We start from the raw sequence: 26611 nt of genomic DNA on the forward strand, positions 1-26611 counted from the left end.
CCCCCTCCACTCCTCCCCCACACGTTAACGGTCCGAGAGAACTGCCAGACCAAAACTAATGCAATCATAATAAATCCATTCGCTCCGGCTCCGAGGCGTTCAGGAGTATGACTTTTTCCCTTCCGATGCGTGTAAAACTACCCACCGAAGATCGCATTGGCAGGAAGTGTGTGTGTGTGTGCATGTTTTTTTGCTTGCTGTTCCCTTTTATTTCTCTTTTTTCCTTATTGCTTCTGTTTCAATTTCTCTGCATAATGCATCTTTTTTTTTAATGCACACACAAACACTGGACTGCAGGATTGCGCCGCAGGTGTAAGTTACACATCGAATGGCACCCACCAATGCCACAAAAAGAAGAGACCCATGATTTGTTGTCCTGAACCGCAATTGAAGTCGTCTGCTTCTCGTTTCACCGGCTCCTCCGAGAAGAATCAAGAGAAACCAAAAACCTATCGCCAATTAAAAAGTAATTCAACGGTACACTGAAGTGTGACAGTCTATCGCCCTCTTTCTCGCTCTCTTTCTCGCTCTCTCTCTCTCTCTCTCTCGTCATATTCTCCCTTTGCTCTAAGACAACGACGAAGAACGTACACACACACATTACAGGCCCACCCGCACGCCGCCCAATGTTAGTGTGCAAGTGGGTCACAGCCGCAAGCAAACGGAAACTTTTCGATTCGAATTCGACATCGATCTGCGGGCGCTGACTGAGTTTTCGTTTTCGAGACTGTGCACTAGAGTAAGCCGGCTCTGCCCCACTGTGTATCGATTGCACATCGTCAATGGTACGCCATTTAAAGCCAGATGATAAATAAACATGCCGGTGTATTGGCGCTCGAATCCATTTGCTCTACTGCTCTCTGTTTTATTTTTCTTATTGGATTGTATCCTTGTAAGTGTTCGATTCTGTTCACAAAAGTTCTTAGGCAGTTTGAGTGTTTTTAATTTGTTGTATTTTTTGGTTTTTTGCTTATTTGTACTCTTTTTATAATGTTTGCTTTCTTTGTTTAGTTTCATTGTTTACCCATATTATAACTTTATTTATATATTTATTGGTTTTCTACTTATTTTTTTACTACTGTTTGTTGTTTTTTCTCTCTGTTCAGTTCTTTGTATTTCAATTGATTTACTTCTATTTTAGTTTGAACGTGCGCCATATTATTCATCAGTTCTCGATATTGTACTGATTTTTGTTATTATTTTTAAAATAGACTTGCTCCCAATGTTATTATTATAAAAAAGAATCATTTATTGGAACAGTTACAGATGTGTTCTAACAAGCACAAATAAATCACGAATTTTGAGTGAAAACTAAACACATAAAAGAAGTCTCCGCAACAAACCACGAGCCACAAACTTTGTTGCAAGAAAACACCTATCGAATCCGCAGACTCTAAGAAACAGGCCAAAGAATTCTACGATGTTGGGGGACCCATTACAAACCACGCTCCTGTCTTATTCCATTGCTAAAAACACAATCCAAGGCTGTGTGGACGATATTTTTGGCCACGGAGAACTTCTTGCCGCACCGTCTTGCCCCATATGTCGTGAAAGGATTCTGGTTTGATCTTGTACTGCGGAACAGGATGACACTTCTACTTGGACTGTCCTAGTTCCGTGCGCTACGGCCACGGCCTTCAGTAATGGGTGTTCAGTGTTTGTTTTGAGGTAAAACGCAATGAAACAAACCTGAGGACGTGAGCAAGATGGAGTTTGTAAGTTTGTTTTATTGGAATTTGTTATTGATGGGTTTGTTTTTATGTGTTTGTTAGAAATTTGGTTTAATGTGAGATAGCTATGCTATAGAGCAAAGAAGGTAAGAAACTACGATAAAAACAATTCCAAACTTCAAAATGTCTTCATTCGTTTTAAATGTTTGATTCTATAATATACGAACTTTGTTAAAAATGTTGGATTAGTTACTACTTTATTTGATTTAACATTTATAACAATTAGTTTATTGTTCACTGCTTTCTTCTACATTGAATCCCCGAAAATCCTTCAGCAATCTCCTGCCCAAATAACGTCGTAACTGTTACCCCAGGGTTTTGGAGTTGGTCGGTATGCAACTACTACAATCTAGGCACTAAAGCTTTTATTTCACTACCTTCCATCCGATAACGAGTGTCACCATCCTCCGCTCCCGGAATACCTCAGAGTTATCGTGCCGACATACTTATACCCAAGTGTTGGTCCTAATCCCGAAAAAAAAATCCCGAAAACGTCGCAATTAGTTCATAAATCTAGTCCCTTTTATGCCCCCTCAGGACAAATCACATCACGCAAACCCTCGCCGGTGCACTTGGTACCGAGTTGAACCGAATACCGACCAAAAGCAAGCGTCACCAAGCGTTGGGGATAAGGAGGACTAAAATGTCCCTAAAATTTCTCCACCAACAGTAGCAGCAGCAGCAGCACCAGAGCTTATGAAGCAATTGTCCACGCTTTTATGGCACCGATAGCGAGAAAACCACAACTACAAACCCCAACCCGGGCCCAACATTTTACCCCTGGTCGCCGGGCCGTCTTTTCTGCCATCCTTTGCCACACCCCGACCGGTGCTGTTGCCACCGTTTTATAGCAGCGGCAACAATTCAAGCACCCATTAAAGGATCGTAAAGTCAGCCAACTTGAACTCCCCATGGCGGACACAAAGCTCCCCTTGCTCGCCGCCCTGACGATCGATCCTGGCTCGATGTCCCTCGGCCTGGACAACAATTGACGACGACGATTCGCCACCGCCGTCTTCCTGCGGGGTTGAAGAATTGATGATGGTGAGCTGGCCCGGCCGCCCGCAGTCACCCCCCCCCCCCCCCCGCCGTATTATCGTTGGACTTTTCAACATCTTATCAACATGTCAACCACAATCGGTGGAGTGTGGTGGTTGATTTGGCGTTGTAAAGTTGTCTCCCCCTCCCCGGTGCAATCCCATAAACCCACTCGACCGAAACCGGAAAGGGGTCCAGAAAAACTGGGAGACAAAAACAACACACACACACACACCCACACACACACAAAACCCAAGGACCTTTTCTCCTTCCCGACAGGCTAATTAGAATAATTTTCAATAACAGCAGCATAAAACGTTGCCTGTCGGTGGAAATTCGCTTTTCGCTACATTTGCCCGGAACAATCATTGTCAACCCCTTGTCCTTTGCCCGTGGGGAAGCTTTAATTATTATTTAAGGGGCTGTGTATCAAAAACACACTGCAATACACTCTCCGTTAAAACAGCCAGAGAGTTCAAGAGAACAACAAGAACGTAAATGTTATTAGGGCGCAGGAAAGGGTTCTGCTACCGTTTTGGTGCGCTCTCGTTAAATGTCCTTTGGTGAGTGTTTTGTTTTCCCCTTCTAGACGCGTGCTGTTTTTTCCCACTTCATTCCACTTCTTGCTCAATCCAAAACCCTACTGAACGACAACCACTCACCCTGAGCTTGGTTGTATATTGAAAAGAAGAGAGAGAAAAAAAACGACCCATCATTAATCGAGCCAGCCGCAACAAACATTTTTGATGTCGCTCGATACGAAAGCTGATAATTATTCTAATTAATCGACGGACGGCAAAGGGCTCTTGGGTGGTGTTGTCCCCTTTCCGTCGCTCAATTAAGGGGCTAGTGCCGTAGAAGGTAAGGTAGCGGGTTCACTTCCGGTATCCTTGCTGCCAACCTTTTTTTGTATGCAAACACACGCGCGTGCGTTATGTTTATTATGACAGCAGAGTGTGTAGTTGAAATAATCAGGAGGGAGTTGCAGTTGTTTTTTGGTTGCCCTTCCCCTTGGTTTGTCCATTTCACTCCCATTATTTTGCAAATGGACATTTCCATTGCACGGAACGCTGTTTTTTGCAGAAATGTAATGATGTTGTGATGGAAGGATAAAACACACACACACCTCTACCGAACGCTAACCGGACGCGGTGAACAAACGGTTGACAAAACATAAGGAGCTTCCGGTCCAGTATCCGGTCACTGAACCCTTTGTGGGCATCGAGGAAGGGACGTTTTCTCGATCCGGGTGAGGTTTTTCCCTAACAATATTGTGGAGGATATGCAAAACAGGCTCAGTTTTCGCTTTGTAGCATAAAAGTTAGACCATGGGACACCCTACAATAATAGCGGTAAGTTCTAACTAGAGCCTTAAGCGACTGAAGTCTTCATTTTTGGAGTGTTTTTGGAGTTTTAATGGAAGGAAAACATGTCAATGTCTTGATTGTTAACGTTTCGTCGAAGCAAATTCGTTTAATTACTCTGCCTAGAAACTCTTTTACCTTTAAAAGTTAAACTCTTTTGCTTGCAGCTCGACTGCATCCGCACAAGTTCACTTCCCAAGAGTGTGACTTGGGCCATGACTCGCACCACGCATTACAGGTAAGGAAACAAACGTTTAAAATAACAAGACTGACCCAAAAACAAAACAAAAAACCGACGCATCTTCTTCACCCAAAGCACAAAAAAAAACTTCTTCTTAACGGCCCAGGTAAACATGCACACACACCCAAAAACGTTCGATTTCTTCGCCTCGAAACGGTGAGAACTAGGTCGTGTTTTGCGTGTTTCGCTTTTCCGCCCCTGGGAAGCCGGTTCGTCGTCTGGTCACCTTGGGCACCGGGGCAGCTTGGTTATACCTCACGACACACGCGTTACGCATAAGAAAGAAAAAAACGAACTCCCCCTCTCGTCATGTCTACGCACCGAAAGCGCAGACATCACCGTGTGGCCTCCCTCTCCCTTCCTGGCGTTGATGAGCGGCGGCTGTCCGCGCTACCGACAAAGCAGTGCGGCACACGCACCAGACAGACAGCGCGACGGTTACGCACAATTTGACCTCAGACCGCGTGCGCGGACACAGACGGACACCTCTCCGCGCGCCTTCCCACAACTCAGCTTCCCATCCCAAAAAGGTACCGAACCCCTAAATTTGTCCATCACAAGCCTCAAATTGCACCACATATACGAAGCAGCGGTGGGGATCTCGCGCAAGAAAAGCCCTCAAAGCGGAGAGCTCAAGACCCGCAGACGCAAGCAACGAAACCAGACATGCAGATTGTGAAACGAAAGAGGAAGAAGAAGAAGAAGTATAACATTCCACGTGTACGCAGCTCTAGCAGCTCGCTGTGTTCAACCTGGCAGCGGGGGATGAATTTGCCATTTTCTTTGTCTTCTTTGCTGTGCGAAACAGCATTGAAAACGGGGCAGCGCGCGTGAGCCTCCTCGACTCTCCTCAAATTGGCGGAAATATTGCCCAAACCGAGGTCCGAAAATAAAAAAAAGGCTTTAAAAACTCTCCTCCGTCTCCGCTACCTCTCCTTTGGCTCTCCTTTACCTTGGAAAAAATAAAGCCTTCTATTTAAAAGACCGTCTCTCTCTCTGTCTCTCGCTTCGCACAGAATGGTTTCACCAGGAGGCATAGAGGAAAACATGGAAGTGTGTGCGAATTTTTCAAACGGCCCTCCCTGCCTTTTCCGCTCATTAGATCCCCCCCTCGCACAGCTCCGAGTGCGTGTTGGCGGCGGCACGCACCAAAACATCAATGCGTAAGCCAATCGATCGATCGAACGGGGAGATGATTAGGCCAGAGGGAAAAGCTTTTAAAAAGTGTATTTCATACACCATCATCTCGCGCTCAATCAGAGACGCGCACCACACACACAACGCGCGCCTAGGACGATTGAAATCGCGAACAAAATCATTTCCCCGTTTCCTCCGGCTCGTGCGCCGCACCTTTTGCATAACACAGTAGTGGGAAGAATGATTTAAAGGGTGGAGGAGCGCGATGCTTTGCAGGCCTTGGGGAAAAGGGAGGCTTCGTTCACTCCAGGTAGCAACAACAACAACAAAAACAGAAAATCCTGCCAACTTCATTTTGGGCAGTCCCGGCGGTCGCGCCCCGTCCATGTTTTGGTTTGCTTCTTTGCCGCCATCTGCGAAAGCGCGTCCGGTCCCCCGCCGTCTTGGTATGCTTCTTTATAGGGTTGATGGTGGCAGTGTTTTTATGCATTATGTTACTGTGCCTCTCACGCCGGGCAGTTATGTTTTGGTCAGCGTCGCTGTGTGTGTGCGCGTTTGTGCGTTAAGCACATTCCCCGCCGAGTTGTTGGGGGCCAAAAGGCCAAGAGAGCGTTTTTATTTCCCTTGACTGTGTTACTTTTTTTTGCGTACCGCCGGCGAGAGCATGATGTTCGCGAAATGTTGTGACCACCGGCCAAGAGGCTAGAAAGATCGGGCCGCAACATTGAGGTCGCGACGATGGGTTGAAAAGTTTGTAGACATGTTTGAGGCGCTTTTGCGTGAATAAATATAGCTCTAAATGTAAGTTTCAACATGTATATTGGTATAACATAAAAAAACAACAGCAAAAATATTTTTTTAAATTTATTTTTGAAGTAAAACGGGATAAAAAATAAATAAAGGGATTAACCATAAATTACGTAACATGTGCGGAAAAGTGCCAGAATATTTATTTTTAACGTTACGTAATTCATGGATGAGTACATATGTAGAAAAGGGACATCAATATGTGTTACATTACGTATCGAACTGATCGGGGGTCGTCTTAACACTTTTGTCACATCTGCTTATGAAGTGATGATATTGCATTAAGCCTCTTATTCTCAATCCCTCATTTACATAGGCATTCAAAAAAATCTATACAAAATTACTAAAACATAATATCCTGTTGCTACCAATTTAAAAGCCACTTCACAACACTAAGTTGAAGTTTTGGAAAGAACGTGTTCTACAGTTTATATTTACCGCAAAGCCAAAAGTTTGGACATTGCAGGATTAAACTATGTACTTCCTAAATCATGAGTGAATTTTAAGACACGAATCGCATCAGCTCTCTTCCTCAGTAACAAAACAAACATACAACAAAAAACATCCACTTTGAAAGATCGTTGAACCAGTAACTTATCAGTCGCGCACGCACGTACGCACTCTTGCGCCCCAAAAAAAACATTACAACCCCATAACAACCACCCGAAAGACAAACGGCCTCGCGAAAAACGCAATCCGCCACCACTCGGCACAGCAACACGGCCAGTCCAACACGAGAGAGGGAGAGCGCAGGAGAGAGCGAGCGCAACAGGAGGAATGGCAGCGTCCGGCAGGGGAGAAGTGGAGAGGGGTTTGAAGTGTTTTAAAAGGCCACCCAGTTCTTTGCGGCCCCGCCGGCTCTGCTTGCGCAAAACCGTAAGTCATGCGGGAGGAGGTTGGTTGCGTACGTCATGCGTACACGCAGGCGGCCAACAGACTTCCGCGCAGCAGCAGCAGCAGAAAGCGGTTGAGGTGAGATTCGCGTACGCATGGTGAAGGAAAAAAAATCGCACACACACACAGGTAGGTCCATGATGCCCCGTTAGGCGAATGGAACGGAAACTGTTGGGAGGTGGAATGGTGGTAAACCACGCACCCGGGTAATGCTGACTCATAGACCGGGGTGTAAACCTGGCCGCGCAGCGGCGGTGCGTGTGTGTGTTTGTCAGTGCTGCGCAAAAAGTTAAATGGAAGCTAACGCTAGACGTAAGACAAACCCCATGGTCCCAGCAAGAACCATGCCAGCGCCGTGTGTTTGTGTGGCCCTACTGGGAGACGATTTGAATTTTCGAGCCGAACAAGTCGTTGGCAGGGCTTTGGCAGGGCCAAAAAAAAACAAAGAGTGAAGGTCCACCGAGACTTTGGAGGGTTAGGAGGTTGACTTATTATTCGAGTCGAGTGCTTTGTCTTTGGCTAGAGCACAGTTAACGGCCTTGAACTCCTCAGAAGAAGAAGAAGAAAAATGAAACTAAATGTTTGTCGCTTTTCCGGTCGGTGTGGAACTGGTTTTGAATGGTGAATGGTGTAAGAAAGGACTAATTTATGAGTGATAATTGTCTGCTTTACAACGAATCAACAACTGGTTTGCGTCAAAATTTACACGTTCACTTTGTGATTTAAATAATGTATGAGTTGAATTAATGTTGCTGTATTGAACAACCTGCAAAGTAGTTTATTAGACCTAATTTACTAAGTTACGTAGTTTATGGATAACCCCCATGCTAAACTTCTAATAGAAAAATACGTATTACATCGGTTTTTATAATGCTTTAACTCTAAAACCACCAAACAAAATCAAACGAGCGAACATGCTTAACCCTGTTGCGATGCCTCGCTTCGCCTGCTCGCCTTAATTTCACAACCTTAACAAAAACCCTTCGAGCACGAAACGCGATCTTGCGCTCTTCAGTTCTTCGTTCTTCCGACTGTCTCGTTTGCGTGCCGCTCCCCGTCTACAAGCTTTATTTGCATGCTTTATGTGCCGTTCATCACAAACCACTTTCCCGCGAGCGATTGTGTCGAATAATAGCAGCACACATGGCTCGGAGCAGCGACAAGGGAAGGAAGGAGAAACTACAGCGATAGTGAAATAAAGCGCGACACCACCACCAGCGACCAGGGCAACTGGAACCGCGTGCGCTCACAACGAGCGGTATTTAAAGCGCGAGACACAACTTCCTGTTTTTTCCGATGCCCGTGCCGAAAACTGAAACCACGAGCAGCAACGTGAAAGGGACCTTGTCGCGCTGCTGGCATCCAGAAGGGTTGTTTATGGTGAAGGAACGAGGTAGAAATAGAACGAAAAAAGCAAAATCGCTCGCAGAGATAAAGCAAAAAACAAAAATACACACTCACACACACATTCCAGGTCTCACAAAAGCGGGACACATTCTTATGCTTCTACCCCCAAAACCCAACGAGGAAAGCACATTCTTATGCTTCCCTAAGGGCGGTGGTGTTGGAAGATGGAAATAGAAACCGATGTTTTTTTTATGAATTGTCTACAGACTTGAGGATCCGAATCGAGCTGAAAAATAAAAACAGGAGCCGATGGTGCGAATTAAGTGGCGTAAAAAACGGCTACATAAGACATGCCCCGTTCTTTTTGCTGCACTGTCTTAGTTGGGTTTTGGCATAATATGCTTATCTTCTAAAATCCAACATTGAGCGACTCGTGGCGGAAAAAAAAATCATAAAAAGATGCTACAACAATTAAACCCTTTAGAAGCGGATAGGTTTTCCACATGATCTTTTCGAAAGGCGAATAAATAACGGTTGATCCTTTCGAAGGGATTTTCGATCAAGTTGTAATTGAAGACGGGAACGGTTTATTCGTTATTTTAATTCCTTGCCTAAATTTGCCAACTTAGGGGCCCTTCACGATTCTAGTCATTTTATGTATGGAGTTTGACAGTTGGAGGCTGAAGTCATGTAAACACTCAATACAAAAGCACACACAAAACTAGCGTGCAATTTCCAGTCTAGATTCTTCTAGCCTCAAGGCTAGAATTAGATTCGAGTACCTGCTCGAAAAATGGCAAAACAAGGTCGTGTTTTCATTTATCCCAAGGTGCATTAAAGAGATCTGGTGATGGAATCCATAATCAAAGTGTATGTAGTTCAGGTGGTCTTTTGATATCCAAATTTGAATATCACTTTTTAACAGGATAGGTGAAAAGTTTTGTTCAAACAAGCTTTCTGGAGGCTTGAAGAATACTCAAAACACTCTTTAAATCTTCATTCAGAAGCAGAAGCGATACAATTCAGCCTTCTAAATTCATCCACCTTGGGATAAACCCACCTGTATACTTTACCCACTTAGATAGCTGCTCGAAAACTGCTATACAATGGAAACAGCTGATAGGCTGAAAATTCAGCCTACGAACTTAAAACGAAAAGGGCCCCTTATTTGGATTTGATGGATTTTTAAACGATCTATTCTTGTGTACTTTGTTACTGTTTTGTGTTTGTTGAGTATACTTTTTTATTTTTTGTACTTTTTTAAGCAGTTATTTAATCTCTTGAATATCACTGATTAAGGAAAAAAATGGAAAAAATCAAAAATGTTGATCGACAAGTAACAAAGAACCCAAATTAAGAGAATTCTGAAATTTGCTCAAACTTCCTTAGTTCTTTTGAAGTAACATTCCAACCTTCATTAGTTAGAGTTTAGTTTTTGGGCATTCAAAAACATAAATAATTGTGTAAAATTTGTTTTAAATTATTGCAATTAACCATTCGGCTCGAAACAGACCCTAAAATCCTTAATTTTAATTGCACTTCACTCCGTAATCATTTAATTAACATTAGGCCTAAGAGGATATATTCACCAAAAGTCCCGCCATTTCGAGAAAGTTCCTTTCATTGCGACAACATCGTCATCTACGGTGCCGAAAAATCAGGCTCAAATTACACCATGCCAGTGTACCCACCCCACAGTGTAAACGCCCGGAGTACAATAAATCATCAATAATTGGTAATTTAATAAAACATGAATAATCCTTTTGCGCTCTTCTGTCAATTTTGCCTGCCTTTCGCAATTAAAAAAACACATTTCAACTTAATCTTAACCCAAATCGCATCGGGAGAAACACAAGGAATCGGCAAAGGAACGAAGGGATCCAGGTTCCAGTCTGCAATTCGGACTGGTGGTGGTGAGAGGGACACATACACTCCCGCCGGATCACCGTTGGATGATCGCCCGACGGAGGAGATATCCCGACAGATAAACGGCGAAAACGGCCAACAAAACAAACGGCCGGGCCTGTCGGCGCTGTTGCGTCGAAATATGCAAACCCACTTAGAAACGGACCCAGCGATGGATTATGCTGCGTCTCGGGCGGTTTTGTGAGACGGTTTTGTTTCATGTGTTGTTGGTTAAGGGTTTTTTGTGTTGTTGATGTTTTTTCCCCCTTACCCGTCTACTGCGCTTGTTTGTCTGGTCTGGTCTTTGCCTCTCCTTGAACCGTCCCGCTCACCCGCCTAGTCTGCACATTCGCAAATCATCATCAACCATTTCGCCGCCGCCCCCCTTTTCGGTTGCATATCTATATACCTGCGAATTTTTCAACCAAAAACCCCGCACGAGAAATACATCAATCGTGTGTGTCTCGCCGTTTTATTTAATTTCGGTTTCGTTAATTCCTTCGGGGCCGCCACCGCCGCCGCCGCCGCCGCCGTCACACGGGAAAGATCCCATTTAGGATTTCGGCGGGTTTTTTTTTTGTTGTGCCTTGCTGCTGCTTCTCTGATGTGGGGTTCCACTCATTTAACGTCTGGGCGCGCGGGTCGTAAACAAAAATTTTGCACAACAACAACCCCAAACACCGACCACCGACCGGGAGATGATGGCGGGATATCGCAGGAAGAAGAAATTGTTTGCAAAAAAGAACCACGCACACACACACATGCAGAGATATATTTTGCGACCCAGACGGGTCCGGGGCCGTGCGAAATTATTTCGCAAACTCGGCGAGACATGATCGCGGGGACGTCGGTCGACTGCTGCTCCAATTTTCTCTCGAAAGATCAACCGGCCGGCCGACCGGACCCCGGATCTCGAGGATCGTGTCTGGCTGCGGTCAATCGCCGTGCCTGTGACTGTCTGTGGGTCGCATTAGTTGTCGGCGGTTTCAAGTTTTTGTGGGTTTTTTTTGGTACGTTTCTCAAAGGAACTTTGGATGGTGGTATTAAGGATGAAGAAAGGTGGAAGGAAATCGATTCGGTAACACCATAAATCAACGGCTAAAAGCCGTAACTCTTCCCATGAATGGTATGGCATCCGCCAGTTTTTTGAAGTAAACAAACAGTGCAAAAGGAGATCGTAGTCATCAGGCTACAACCACCGAAATTGTTGCCAACGTATGGACACACCGCGTTAGGAAACGGTTTGTCAAAGCCGTTGAGTGGGATTTGTGACCGATCGACGCTTTGTGAATTGTTGCGTATGATGTACCAAAAGGAGAACGATTAAATTGCACTTGAAATAATCGTCTCAATACATAGTGAGAACGTATCAATGAATTCAGACACTTCATTTGGCGTCAAGACAAGGGAGTGAACGATCCTAACATTTCTTTTTATGAACTTTGATTTAGTCTTTTCAGCAACGACGACGGCATTCACCGATGATCCCAAAAATGTCTTTACCATCTATCGTTTTCTATCCAAAAGGACACAGAGAGAACAATGAACAAAAAAAGCAACTCCACCCTGAACGAAATGAGCGGCTATTAACGATAATAGCACTGCTTTCGAAACCTTGGCTACGCTCCCTACTATCGGCAGCCGGCCAACCGTTGATGCCGGTGTTACGATACTCCCGCGATGCAGAACGAACGTTGTCCGTTAGCCAGCGAGAGACTCTTTGCTACAGTCCAAGTCCGTTTTGTTGGCAGAAGCAGCCGTTCTGTTGGCGGGCCTTTCCGCCTTCGAATTGGCTGCTGGTTTTGAAATATTCCACACACCACCAACGCACGCGCACCAGACCAGTACGCTCGGACGCGCTCCTCCGGCGTAAGAAGATGAGTTCGCGATGAGTAATGAGCCCAATAATGTAGGGCTCACACTTCATAGCTTTCCCGCCAGAGCATGAGCGCAAATCGTTCTGCCAACTCGCAGGCAGCGCTGCAGCATAATACAGCTCGATGTCTTGTAGTCGTTTATCAAAGCGACAACCCGCACGGTGAAAAAGCGCAAAGGCGTTATAATAGGTTCATGTTTTTCGTAAAACAAATGGTTGAGAACACGCTTTGCTGCTGGCTTGAAAGCGATGTACCAATATCCTCAGAAGCAAGATGCATTTTGAAGACTATTGAACTACCAAGAAGTACGGTTCTGATAAAGAATCGTTTAGGCACAATATGATCCAACATTTTTAAATGACATATTATAAATATGAACGACTATTGAACAGCTAATTCAAAAGTTCTTTCAAGTTGTCGTAATTCCTGGGGAACTCTGTTCTAGAGAAGGCATGCTAGGAGGAAATAACTATTGTAACCTCCAGAACAGACCAGGATATCTAAAAAAACCCAGAAACTAATCTCTGAACGATCAGGACTCAAAATATCATTTTATCAAGTCTTCAAGGATAGGAATTCTGGGTGTCATAAGAAGATACTGAGAAACCTTAATGAGTTTAACGCAAATCTTTGTCAATTCATCCAGGCTTTTTATGTCCACCAGACATTCTTACCAAAGAAAAATTTGGCATCGATGTCTAGAGGCATAAGAACCTAACATGCAGAAGAGTTACATGTCAAGATCTTCAGCTGATATACTTAACATAACTACCAGCCGAAAGAAATATTAAGGACATAATGGTTAGGACGCGTTAGGACCCCAAATGGACGTAATGAAGATCTCTATTGATAACATCTTCATCTGTTCTTCTTCTTCTTGGACAAGATCTTTGATCAGCACCTCATCGGATTCTTTCGATCTTTTAGACGCATTTTGTTGCGATTGAAACTTTAATAAGATTCTCAAGATCCTATTTAGCAATAAAAACAATCGCCAACATCAATTCCCCAAGAAACAACAAATCAATTGCTCTTGGACAAAACACGCTTAAATGCCTCATTTTCCGTAACGACTTAAACACAACAACAAAACCTCTCAATGACCATTATAACCGGATGAAAAACAGTAAGCTGCATACACACACACACACCCATCCGTAGCTCGTAAAAACTCTTTTATATTCCGGTATCAAACAGATATGCAATTATTCCGCGTCCGCCCGAAACAACCCTGCTACCCACCACTTGATGGGGCTGAAATCAATATCCAGCACGGCAATTATTGTCCATCTGAAACTGAATCTTCATCCCATTATCGGCATGGATGAAAGGGCACCTTCCCTGCCCGCCCGTCCGCTGCGGAAGTATAGATTAAGCAAACGAGCCCTGATCAATGCATCGGTCGAATTTCCGCAGTTATTCTGCCGGTGAGTGTTATGAATAAAACTCACAAAAAAACACGAGCATCACAACAGCACCCGCGAGCGATAGTTTCCATTAGCAGTTCAGCACAACAGTTGGTTTCATTTCCGCCATAACACATCAAGCAAACGTGTGGATGGGTGTACTTTTTTTTGGGATGAAACAAAATGGTAACGCCGCGTTGCTGTTTATCCAAGGTTTACACCCAAAAAAATCGAACCGATGCACCGATACACATCTCCAAAGTGGAATCACCCATTCTTCAGAGTGGTTAAGACATTAAAACTAAAGCGAAACGAGCAACGATCGTGATTGATTGGGTCAGATCAGGGCGCGAGCGCGGGAACGGACCAAAACGAAGCTCGATCGAAGCCGTAGGCCACCACACACTGAAGTTCAGCTACAGAATCATAACAGCCGCCATACACCCCGTTATCCCCTTGGTGCACCGATTGATCATCGGCTTACCGTTTTACGGCCTATTTCCTGTTCGTTACATCTCGCAGCCCTGTGACGCGCTTCCACACCTCCACACCTCAACAAAAAGGTGGCAATCCTCCCGCCGGGGTGCCAAACTTACACCGATACACCGGGGCCACCTTTTTCGCAGCATAAACGAGCAAAGGGACGGGGGGTAGGCGCGCGAGCATAAACGGGCGGCAGCAGGAAAATAAATAAGCCGCCGCCAGCGCGAGAACGAAGCAAAGCCCGAGCGCCCTTTCATCACTCCCGAGGACGGGAGTGGGGGCGGCTTTGGAGGAATGGATTGGTTTGCTTTTGAGACTCTCCAAACCGCACGACCGCATCATCCATCCACCAACAACCACCACCACCGGTAGCACAGAGCATAAGCCGTCCACCAGCCGTGTTGGACCTGTTGAACGCCCCGAGTGCGAATGTGCCGGGGCAGGCATCGACATCGCTGAAAGAGGAGGAGAGGAGCAAGGCGAAACTTTTTGGCGTCGAGTTCGGTGGAGCTGTGGAGCCTTTCATTCATCGTTCGATCCCGGGCTGCGAAAACCGGGCCACAGAAGATTCATTCACGGATTTATGAATGCGCGTCAGAGGAGCACAACGGCGGCGCGCGGTGGTGTTTGGGCAGCGAACGGGCAGATGATTGGTTTTGGCTTTCCGCGTACCGCGCCCGAGTACTGGCGGCCACTCGCCGCTCTTCTTACACCAATAATGCTAAACCGAACTGCCCGATCTTGTGGATGTGGGATACAAAGAGGGTGGGAGTTTGAGAGATGACGTGCTAAGAGATTGAAAATGTAATAAGCACTCTGGAGTGCCGGTTGGTGGCCGGGAACGTTCCAATACCGAAGCGGTCGCAATGGGGAAATGGAACGGGTACCACACCAAACCGAAGAAATGTGAAAGGTATGACGCAAAACGTGAAACACATTCCACAGAATGGGGAACAGAGGAGCGGGGGACAAGTCCGGCGATGGATGGATTGAAAGAAGACGCGCGGATAAAGCATAGGACAATAACAAAAGCTCTTGCTTGCGGGGCGCGCTCTCCCAGTGTCGAAAATACTTCGATAGTAATCAATGAAGTTATTATCTGTAAATCAAGCACACATTAACACTTCTTGTTGTTTTTCGGTAGGTGTGATTTCGTGTGATGAATTGAGTCAACGTAAAAAGAATCATTAGAACGAGTTGTTTCGCAAACTGATCGATCGAAGTGATCGGCATCAAAATTGGCTTGAAATGAATCAATCGAAATAGATTCAACAAGACTCGAAAGAACATGTAACTCCAAGCATAAACAAGCAAAAAAATTTAAGAATAGCTCACTGAGTTACTTGCAATCAGTTCTTTGACGATTCGGTCATAAAAATCTTCATTGTAAGCAGTACTTAACGACAAATAGAGCATTTATCAACAATGTCACTTGCTTTCTAACGTAACTCATTCTATCATATGTCTTTTCTTATACGATTCTACACGATAAGAATCGGATCTATTCAACACGATAAGAATCGGATCAGTTATGGATTGACTCACTGATTCACTTCCAATCGATACAATATATCATTGAAATATAAAAAAAAACTTAAATTTCAAGCATTTAAAAATTAAATAATAAGAAAAAGGCATTAATAGGCATTCGTAATACAGCAGAGCGCCGTTTATACCGGTACTTTTTCTTCGGTTGTCCGTTTATCCGTGCTGTTCAATACAAAGATGACAGTTCAATACAAAGATGGCATTGCGTGCTAAAGAGTATATTTGAAAAAAAAAACGGTTATCATTGCACATTTTGATATCAAAAAACGCTATAATTCATGGCACGTTTCAAATATTCTCATTGGAAAAACATGAAGTTTATAAAAACAAACTTAATCGGTTTTACGAAAACATAATATAAATTTCAAAAATATATCAGGAATTTGTGATAAAATTAATACTTTGACACATTATCCGTGTTATTCGACTATCTGTGTGAGGTCGAGTCCTGAAGAGCCCGGATAATCGGCGCTCCACTGTAGTATGTTTCAAACATTCTGGGTTACTTCTAATTTTGCCAATGCTACCAAAACATTGAAATCTTTTGAAATAAAATTCTGAATCTTTTGAAAAAGATATTGAGATATAGTTCTACAAAGATGATAAAAATGGCTATTTTTCACATTTATTGGTAAATTATTTGATTTAATTTATTGATACATGAATTACTTTTAGTAGCTGGAGCCTATAATTTCATGCAATTCATAACGGCCTTTGACTTGGCTAATCTTATTAGCGTCTGGAAGCAAACGATTCTATCATAATGATTCAAATCACAGCTAGCGAATCAAATAAAATGAATTCAAGCCAAAATCGCGGAAAATATGAAACATATTCTTCATCCTCAAACAATTTCACAATCTTAAACCACATCCACCCTTGACATTAGCCTTCATTCGAATAAAAAAAAACTCTCGCTTGTGTGTTCATGCCCCAAAAAAAGAGTTACTTCTAGAGCTGATTTAGCTATAATGTCATTGCAAACGATTACACAATTTGCCCCTGCACACAGCAATATCACCCGGTTCGGGCGTAAACATCATGTAGTTCCTTCCCTATTCCACTCCCCAAAAAAAATAAAAAATCATACAGCCTAAACCAGGCCCCTGGCTTTTGACTGATTAGCAAAGATAACGAGCGCCGAAAGCCTGTGCGGCTCACTTTGCACCCCACGACGAGCACCGGCCTTCCATTTGCAGCGCAAAATTCCCTTATCCGCTCCCCGTTGTTGGTGGTGGTGGTGGTGTTGTTGAGTAGTGGTGGTGCGAGTAGGCCAAATTCCAAATTTGATACGCATTTGATACGCGCGCAGCAGGCGCCAGAGCGCGCCACGTACACCACCGTAACAAGCAGCCAAATTCTCTCAAATGAACGGGAGAAGCGAGAGGAGTTGGTGGGACGAGGGCTGTGATAACACACACACACACGCTCAGCACACACAAACACAGAGATGGGATATTGGGGAGGCACCATCACCACGCCACCGGCTTAAATAGGGGTGGTGGAGGGTGGTGCTTTTCGTTCGCGGTTGGTTGTCGTGTGTTACCAACATCCTAACCCGTGAGCGAGTGTCGTGTCTGTACGGGCGAATAGACAGGCGGTACAAGTTTCGGACATGTTCTGCGGATCCCAAAACATTCAAATCGGGCCATACTGTTACAAAAGAACAGAAATTTGAATGCTTTAACAGATTCCAATTAATTCCAATAGGAAAATTTTCCAATATATACTTAATTTGATGAGGACATCAATAAAAACCCCAAATGCCAATCGATTGCGGCATGCTTTTGAGCCATGTTCCACCCATCTAAACCGCTCCCAAACCGATCACCGAAAACCAAACAAGTTCACTTAATGGTTCCCTCTCGCGCACTCACCGGCCAGAAGGAAACAACTTTCCCAATTCCGCAACGGCGACTCTCAACCATAACCCGTCGATCGCGTCGCAGTGAAGCTGTTTGATCGAGAAAGCAACAACTCTTCCAGGCCAAAACATTGGCAAACGATTTCATCAGATTAGCCCCTCAAAAAAACAACAAAAAAAGTTGCCTTTAGCATAACAACAGCATAAAGACGACAAAATTCGGTCTGAGTTCATGCCCTTGCAACTAAATCTGGGCGTGCAGGGGGGAGCGACGGCGTGCCTGCATGGGAGAAACTGTGAAGTGTTTCGCATAATCACCCACCCCACCCCACCCCCTGTGTAAGGGCCGATGAAGTGGGGAACAATATGATCGGCTCGATGGACGGACCACATCGACAATCTTCTTTCTAGTTTCTTCTATTCACATACATAAATACGCACACACCCACACACTCTATAGCCTCTTTTTTTCTAATGCACCAAACACAACGATGACGCTTGGTAGTGGTGGTGGTGATGTTTGGAGGTTTGGTGGTGTTTACTTTCAAGGCTACGCTTAATTTTGTTTTTAGACTGACTATTAATTTGTTTATCAAGCAAACGGTGTAACCTTGGCGCCGTTCGTTGACATTTCGGGAACAAGGGGGCCGTTCGTCTCGACAAAAACAACAACAACAACAACCAGCAGCGGTACCACCATCACCACCACCACCACCACTACTACTAACGTTAGCAACAGCAACAGTACCACTAATACTACTACTACTACTACAGTCGGCAAATCAGCGAGCGAGCGAGAGAAGCTCACAGAGACGAAGAAGGAAAAAACGACACACAAACAAAAACAAGAACAAATAAATAACACGCAGCCAGATCGCGTAAGCACCAACACACGCAACGGTACGCACGCACCGGCCGCAGCGGCAGCAGCGGAACGAAAGGTGAATGGGCCCACGAAAGGGGACGGACGGAAGAGGGAGAATCTGTAATGCTCACACCAACCATACACACCACGCAAAGCGCGCAAAACCGTACCCCACCGGTGCCCGGGTGTGCACGCGGCGGGGAACTTTTGGGCAGGAAGCAAGGGGATGATGATGGTTTTTGGGGGCCAACGAGGGCGCGGGCGCGGAAGGTTTGGTAGGAATTTGCCAAATGTCGGAAGTGTGCAAAGTCCGGGTACGGATCACTATGGGATGCAAGCGGACGTCGCGTGGACTTGTTTGGATTACATCCCAAGGAAATTTTTCGATTGGAGAAAGATTGTAAAATTCATTTATCCTGAATCTGTTGAACAATAATTTTATGTTTGAAAATTGAAATTAAAAAAAATGACGTATAGACAATGTCGACATTAGCGATATGATTAAACATTTTTTTAAATCCCAAAAAACCACCAATTCTGTAGTTTTTTTTTTTGTTATCTCCATTACTGAAATCAAATCTTTAAGCCAAACTGTGAATCATACCAAATAACAGCATATACTTTGCAATTAAGCTTACGGATGTGTCTGTGTCGGAATTGTTTCATGATTTCATGATCTATGACTATTTTTATCCAAAATTTTGAATTTAGATCAGTCAGAAACTCAGGTTAACAATCATCAGAATGGGGAGAGTTAAAGCTCCCAAACATTTCATTCGTCTACTCCCAGGTATCGGTTCTTTTTTCTTTGTTTCTATCGGTGTGTAATGAGTTGACATTACCCAACTACACAATTGTTGAAATCTAATATGGCAATACGCAAAACTGACATTGAGTACGGAAAATACAACTCAAATTTGAATATTTTAACAGTCATATACCCATCAAAATGTCAAAAAATCAAGTCTTCTTGATTTATTTATTTAATTATGGATTGAATTTAATTGTGGAAATTTGAAAAAAAATTACTTTTTAATGTTGTTCCAATTCTGATTCTGAAATCGATAACTATCGGAGATGACTTGAAAATACGTTCACAAAATCAGAATGAAAGTCCAAAATCAGGAATTTTCAGACAAGTAATCAAAATAAATGATCTACTATTGTCATCTAATTTCATTGAATTATACGTTTTTGGTACTTTGGGTCCTTCAAATTTGGTTGAATTGACATATAAATTATTTTCGTTGATTGATTTTCAATATCATTTCTTAATTTTTCATAGATACTGGAAACATAGGAAACTGAAATATTTTACTTCCTAACTAGCAAAACAACGAGTGTTACCCATTTCTGCTAGAGTTTTGATCTAGAGAACAAATGGCTTGACTCTCACTCTGTAATCGAAAGAACGCGTAGATGCTTTCATGGATAAAATACTACTACTTGACACAATTCTATGGAAACTTCGAAGCCACTATTAGAGCACTATTAGAAGCGAGATAGTTTGGTTGCAAAATATACCTGATTTCCTTAGCAAAATTCAACTCGACATCGAAACTTCTCGATTGCAAGAATAAAATAAGCTTGATAATCACGAAAACTGCGGTCCCCGAAAAACCCGACATTTGTCCTTTACCCGCACCATAGTCCAGAGCAAATTCACGCAGCGACCGAAAAACAAAACCACAAGAGAGCGCGTGAGAGAGAGAGAGCGCACATGCACGATCGAGATCCGGCGTGCGCTCGTACGGCGGCCGGTGAGAGAGAGAGAGAGAGAGAGAGAGGCGCGTTGATGATCGACATCGAAAACATAAAGGCATAAAAGGATCGCGACGGTAAAGTGAACTGAACCCTCTGGCCTGGAGCAGCAGTGGAATAAAAAAGGTTCCAAACACGGAAACGCGCAAAAATACGCCACCCCACCCCCCCCCCCCCCCCCCCCCCCCACTAACGCAAGCAACTCGGCCCATCCTTTGCGCAATATTCTCGCAAAACAACCGTGCGCAAACATGATGCGCGTGTGTGCGTGTACTTCCCACAAACACTTTTACGCACGCAATAGAATGTATATTTGTGTGTGTGCGAGTGGTTTGTGTTGTGAACCCGACGAGTGGACACGACGCGACCCCACCACGCGATAAAAGAATCGACGATTTTTCGCGGATCTCGCTCTCGCATGGCGATCGCCGTTGATGACTGTAATGATGAGGATGATGAGGATGATGATGATGATGATGATGTTATGCTTTGAGTGTATGAGGTGTGCGTGGTGATCGCGAAAAATTCCTTCCCAACTGCTGTCCACTGCCCAGGAGAGCAACAGAGAGAGAGTGAGTGAGCGACGCGATGATGCTGCCGCTGCTACTGATGATGATGATTGTGGACGGTGGAATGTGCACCAGCAACAAACATAAAAATACCGGTCGGTGGTCCACGCAGCAAACCGGTATCATTTCAGACTAAATAACAACACTGCCAGCTCTGTACTGGCCCCGCACTGGGCGATGGTGGTGGCCCACAGCAACAGCACAACACGCACGAGCAACATGGTTCCGTAGTAGTAGTGGTGGTGGTGGCGTGTGTGTGTGCTTGAGTTGAGATACATTCCCTTCTTACACGTTGGTGTGCGCCGGGGCTGCGGCTGTTTCCTTCTGTTCCTTATTAGCCACTTCTTCTTGCTCTTCTTCCTTTTCCTGTTTAACATACGCGCGTTTCAAATCGGTTGGTTTTTTCTATTCCTTCGCGGTGTGTTTTTTTACAACGACCTCGGCGGGGTGCGCGCGTTTTCGCTCTTATCGGTGATATTTCGCACAAACCAAGGGGACTGACCAGCGAAGCAAAGGCACAAACACGAAAGAGAGCGAACAAAAAAACCGCCCCAACTCCCGAACCTTCCAGCGACAGGGAAGGCGGACAAGAAGAAAATCGAAAGTGGACCCCAGCAGTGTGTGGCCAGCCAGCCAGCGGGGGTTTGTTTGTTCTGTTTGTCTGTCGTCACAAGCGAACGTGCGCGAGAGTGTCGCACTTTATCGCCTCCGAGCAGCACCCAGGATGATGATCATGGGGATGTGGGAAGGTGAATAGGTCGTCGAGTGAGCAAAGAATGAATGACAATTCCTGTGAAGAAAGGAAGGAAGCACCACCGAAAAAGGTGCACAGAAAAATTCATTCATCATCATGATGAAGGCCCCCGCGCCGGTGAAAAGTCAGCGAAGGCATTATCAGCTCTCATCGTTACGGGTGGTGCGCCTCTGGCATCAAGCGCACGTCACACACCGCGTGCCGGAGCAAACCAAAATGCCACTTTTTTCTCTGTTCTTTTTTCGCTCTGCTTTGGAGGAGCGCAAAACTAGCAACATAACAACAACAGCCAATTTGGTGTGAGATTTGTGAATTGTGGATGTAACCGGCAGTTGACAACACGCTGTACCGCACATGCACAACGAAAATATATCTATGCGCACTACTCCGGGGACGTTCTGTGACGTCACGAGTGCCGCCAGTTACAGTCCCCATCTGGGCCTTTCAAACCTGCAAATCAAACAAACACTCCATAGGGTTGGGTTGAAAGGGAGGGGACACAAAACGTAAGCAAAGTAACGTGATGTCAAAGTCCCATTGGCACCGATTGGCGGCGGTGGTGGCGGTAAACAGGCGGCAGCTCTGATAGTACACGCTTGCTGGACGAAAATAAATGGCGCCAACGGTCGGTGCACACGCAAATATCACACCACCCCACTACACCACTTCGCCCACCGCCTTTATTTTTGACAGCCTCACACGCCGGCGGCTGAAACCGCGTCATCGTTTACAACGCTGTCAAAACACTTCGATCTTCCCGTACCTAGCTGACTGCGGCCAAGCAGCATCGAACGGGCGCAAGTGGATGCTGGAGTGCAAAACAATCGATGCTATTATTAGCTAAGGGACGCTTTGTTATGAAGAAGTTCAGGTGCTCGGTGTTATCAAGTCATAACAATTACAATATTTTTACATTTATTCTGTGAAAGCTGTCATTGCCCTCGATGAATGTTGTTTTGAATGTTGAAGAATCTGTTTTTTTTTTATGAGCTGAAGAAACAGATTTCTTTTACAGTTCTATTTGTTTTTCATTGAAATACAGTGAAATCTCCCTAAGGTGAATCTTCAAGGGACCGTCGTCAACTTAGAGAGATATTCATGTTGAGGAAAACTAATGAAGTTGTTGCTATGAAGTTTCCAAGAAACCGTCGAAAAAACCTGGGATGCTTTTACAAATATTTTTGTGAACTGTCGCTCAAAAATTTATCTAAGGGAATTTCGTTTGCCAAATCGTATATGCATCTTATAGAATGTTCATCTTCATCTTGAAGAGAGGTGAACATTCTATAAGAGATGAGAGATCTTCATCTTTAAGAGACATATAATGTATGGAATATGACGGGACCGTCAAAATGTTCATCTTAAAGAGACTACATCTCAGAGAGATTTTACTGTAGTGTTTAAAAAACATCGATACATGATTAAATACATGAGCATTCAAAAAAGCTATGAAAATGGCTTGATGGTCGTTGTTTTTAATTACATTACTTTTTGTAAAAGTAATATTTAAAACAATAAGGAATAAAATATATGCCATAGGTTTGTCTCAAATATTCGCTATTCGTGCGAACGGAGAAAAATGTCAAATTAACACTAAATTGGTGCAATGTTGCTTGAAGTGATAGGTTTTGGCTACTAAATTAAGCATTTGAAACAGTTGTAACTGAAGAAATCAATTTTATCCATTTTTTTTTTGAAAATTCGACTAAAACGGGAATTTAATTCTGCAGTTGACAGCTTACGTTTGCTTACACAGAACTGTCAGGCAACCGTTTGGTTCTATTTCTAGCCAACAAGCTCAAATTTCAACCTGTCAGTGAAACAATATTCCTTCCAATATGAAAATTACGTTCTGGCATATCGGATTGCATCATTTTGTATACAAGGATGCATTTTAGAGTAGTTTTGTTTTCTGTTTTTTTTTTTGCTGTTTGAAGCGGGTTATGGTACTTTCAATAATTTTGATAAAATTTAATCATTTTTTTTTTTACATTTTTTGACAAAATTTGCATGCTTTAGCCAATCATTTATAACTACCTGAGATAACCTGTTCGAGTCCTTGAGAAGAATCCCTGCGTTTGTTTACATATTTTTTAGGCTGAAATAATCTAGGCTGGGGAAATTCAGCAGCCAACGGTCAAACCCCATGTAAAAAAGACGACTGGAATTATTAAGCTCCTCAATAATGATTTTTATTTCCATTAATGTTTATAAACTTAAAACGTAAAATGTAAGATATTATCAATAATAAATGATGTTACAGTGTTTAAAATATTAGGATAACCGTAAATATTTAATAACTTATAACTTGTCCAAAAATGAATTTAAAACTGTCTGTTCGATCTGACCCTTATTAAGTTGAAAGTAATGATCGAAACTGAAACAAATATTCCATTGATTTGTTGCTACTATTATCAACTTTAAAAGATATTATAATGTTTTCCAATATTCTAAGTGGAATCCAATATTCCAATATTCCAATAATCTAGTGGAAAAATACACCTTTCGACAATAAAGATGATAATTTGCCATTAAAAATAAGCAACATAATAACCTTTAGCCCATGTATGACTGCACAACACAATATTTAAACTGGAAATTTCTCCCAAAAAGGAATTGACGAGACATGCCGAAGCTCCCTGAACAAATAAAAATCATTTGTTTGATTAACACTATTAAAAAAGACCTACAATCAATCAAATGCATGAACAAGTTATGTAAATCTGTCTCAAATCCTTCCTAAAAGGAAACCAAATTATAAATCAATACCAATTTCTGTTAATTCCTCCCCCCTCAGGATAGAAAGAAGCCTCAGCCGGAGTTAAGTAATATGCTTCTACATTCCAATAGGACCCTTGCCGACGTCTTAATTCTGTTTCCCCGCCGTCGGTTGGAGTTGGCTGCTTTAACCCACGATCAGCTATTATCCCGCTGGGAGTGCTTAAAATTGCGTCCATAATTCCCCAAACGGGATGTTCGCGGACCGCGGCAGTACGGGACGAACTTCATTTAGAAATTATATTATAAACTAGCAGCCGGCAGCAGCTGCCAGGACCCAGTGGAATTACACTAGCCCTACCACCCCCAAGGGAGGGGGGGTTTTGAAACCTCCGCCCCAAAACGATTACAAAAGTACTGTGTTTCACCTTTTTACTTACATTATTCAAAACAAAGCTTGAGGAATATTCGCGTTGGCCCGCGATCGTTTTTTACCACGCGTCTTTTACCGATTTCACCACACGCAAAAAACACTTCCAATGGAGTTGAACCGTGATTCAATCTTTGCTTTTATTGCTTGTTTTTTCTTCTTATATTCGCGCACAATCCCTTTCTTACGCGATACCGGGCCCGATCATGTGTGATGGAGGTGTGTTTAGACGCAATTCACGCAATTGCACGCACAACGCCCAAAATGCACTCGTTTACACACTCGTGTGTGGAGAGATGATCACGCCTCCTTTGCAGGGGCGCCCTTCCAAAATTAAAGACCACAAACACACACACTCACGCACAAACAGAACGCACGCACGCACCGCAACAACACCGAAAGACCGGGCGCGCCCGGCGGCCGCCAATAACAATCGGCCCTTTTATTATTCGGGTGACTTCTTGCACACCCGGTGACCAGGTGGGTGATGGAGAAACTTCTTTTTTTCCCCCTTTTTCTCTTCTGCCTGTATTTTCACCTTCCCTTCGTCCCCGAGTTGGGACTAATTTTCATTCAATTTCTAATTTATTAGCTTACGGCACGCAATTCGTCCCCTTTGGCGGGGGGAGCAAACGACAAACAAACCTCATCGAACGAGGCACACACACATATACACGCACACTCCAAAAAATGAACTTCCTTCCTTCACTGGTGGAGTGGATTGCTCTTGCACACCACACACACGCAACCACGCACACACACACGAGCAGCGCCGTCACATTCCGAAGGGCGAGAGACTGTTATCCCGTCGAGGATTCCGGTTCTCCCCTTCGCTTCATGGACACAAACACCCCCCCCCCACCGGATACGGGGCCAACGCGCACACGGGGAGACAACAAAAAACGGAAGCTTTTTTCGATCCTTTTTGGACACAGAAACACACACACACGCGCGGGTCGCTCACCGGGCCCGGAAAAATGAACGACGCCTTCTCTCGACGGAGAAGAAGGAAAAGCTTTTGTGTGGTTCTTTGCGCGGTGTAGTAGTAGTAGTAGGGATGATTACTATTATTATTATTTATTTTACGGCAACATTAACGCACATCCCAACGCAACACACACTCACACACACACGGGCGAGAGCGCCACAACACAACTTGCCACTTGGCTACTAGAAGAACGAAGGAGCCTGCTGGAGGAAAGCAGGATCCTTCTTTGCCCTTTTTTTAGGCGTACAAATACTAATACGCACACACAAACACAAGCAGCGGGAAATATTACGCTTTAGGCGGGTTTTTCACTCTTCCGATGGAGGTTCGTCGTCTGCTGTTTTTTTTTTTCTCTCTTTTTTGGAATCTTTTTGGAACGATAACTTTTTTTTCTGGTTCCACTATTTTTGTATTGATTTTCTTCTTTGGATCCTTTTTCTCTTACAGTGGCACACTGCTGTGCTCACCTTTATTTTACCTTTGCGCGAGCTTTTATGCCACAGACATTGGGAAAAAGGAAAACTAACGCAAACGAGAAACTCGATCAAGCTGTAGTCGAGTGACAACGTTTTAATGCTTGATTTTTTTTTCAATTTTAAATCACTTTTGTTTGTTTTTCCCTTTTTATTTTGCTATAAAATATTGAAAGATAATAAAGAACATTAGACACTAACAAAAAAGCACCACAAACACAACCAATAAAATGCACTGATTAATCGAATCGAAAAACAACACCCAAACCACACAGCAGCATTTTCCCCCAAGGGACGCTTTTTCTTCTGAGCACTCTTTTATCAGCCCCAACAAAGTGGCTTCATTTCACCATAAAAACCCGGCGCGCAAATCACTCTCACTGCGTGCGGCTAGGTCTGATCTTCGGCTCCG

At 43.9% G+C, this 26611-nt stretch overlaps 1 protein-coding gene across 12 annotated transcripts in view; it reads right to left on the reverse strand.

Annotated features, from left to right (window-relative positions):
- LOC5668075 (insulin receptor substrate 1) overlaps nucleotides 1-26611 on the reverse strand; it is a 216589-nt gene that overhangs the window by 160934 nt on the left and 29044 nt on the right. For 3 of the 12 annotated variants that reach the window (XM_061659767.1, XM_061659758.1, XM_061659759.1), the window contains exon 2: nucleotides 24749-26358. The exons of the other annotated variants lie outside the window; for them this stretch is intronic. The gene's annotated coding sequence lies outside the window, so the exon portion shown is untranslated. The remainder of the gene's footprint in view (nucleotides 1-24748; nucleotides 26359-26611) is intronic. 12 annotated transcript variants of the gene reach the window in all.

This window comes from Anopheles gambiae, chromosome 3 (assembly GCF_943734735.2).
Source record: "Anopheles gambiae chromosome 3, idAnoGambNW_F1_1, whole genome shotgun sequence".
In the NCBI taxonomy this organism is placed as follows: Eukaryota; Metazoa; Arthropoda; class Insecta; order Diptera; family Culicidae; genus Anopheles; species Anopheles gambiae.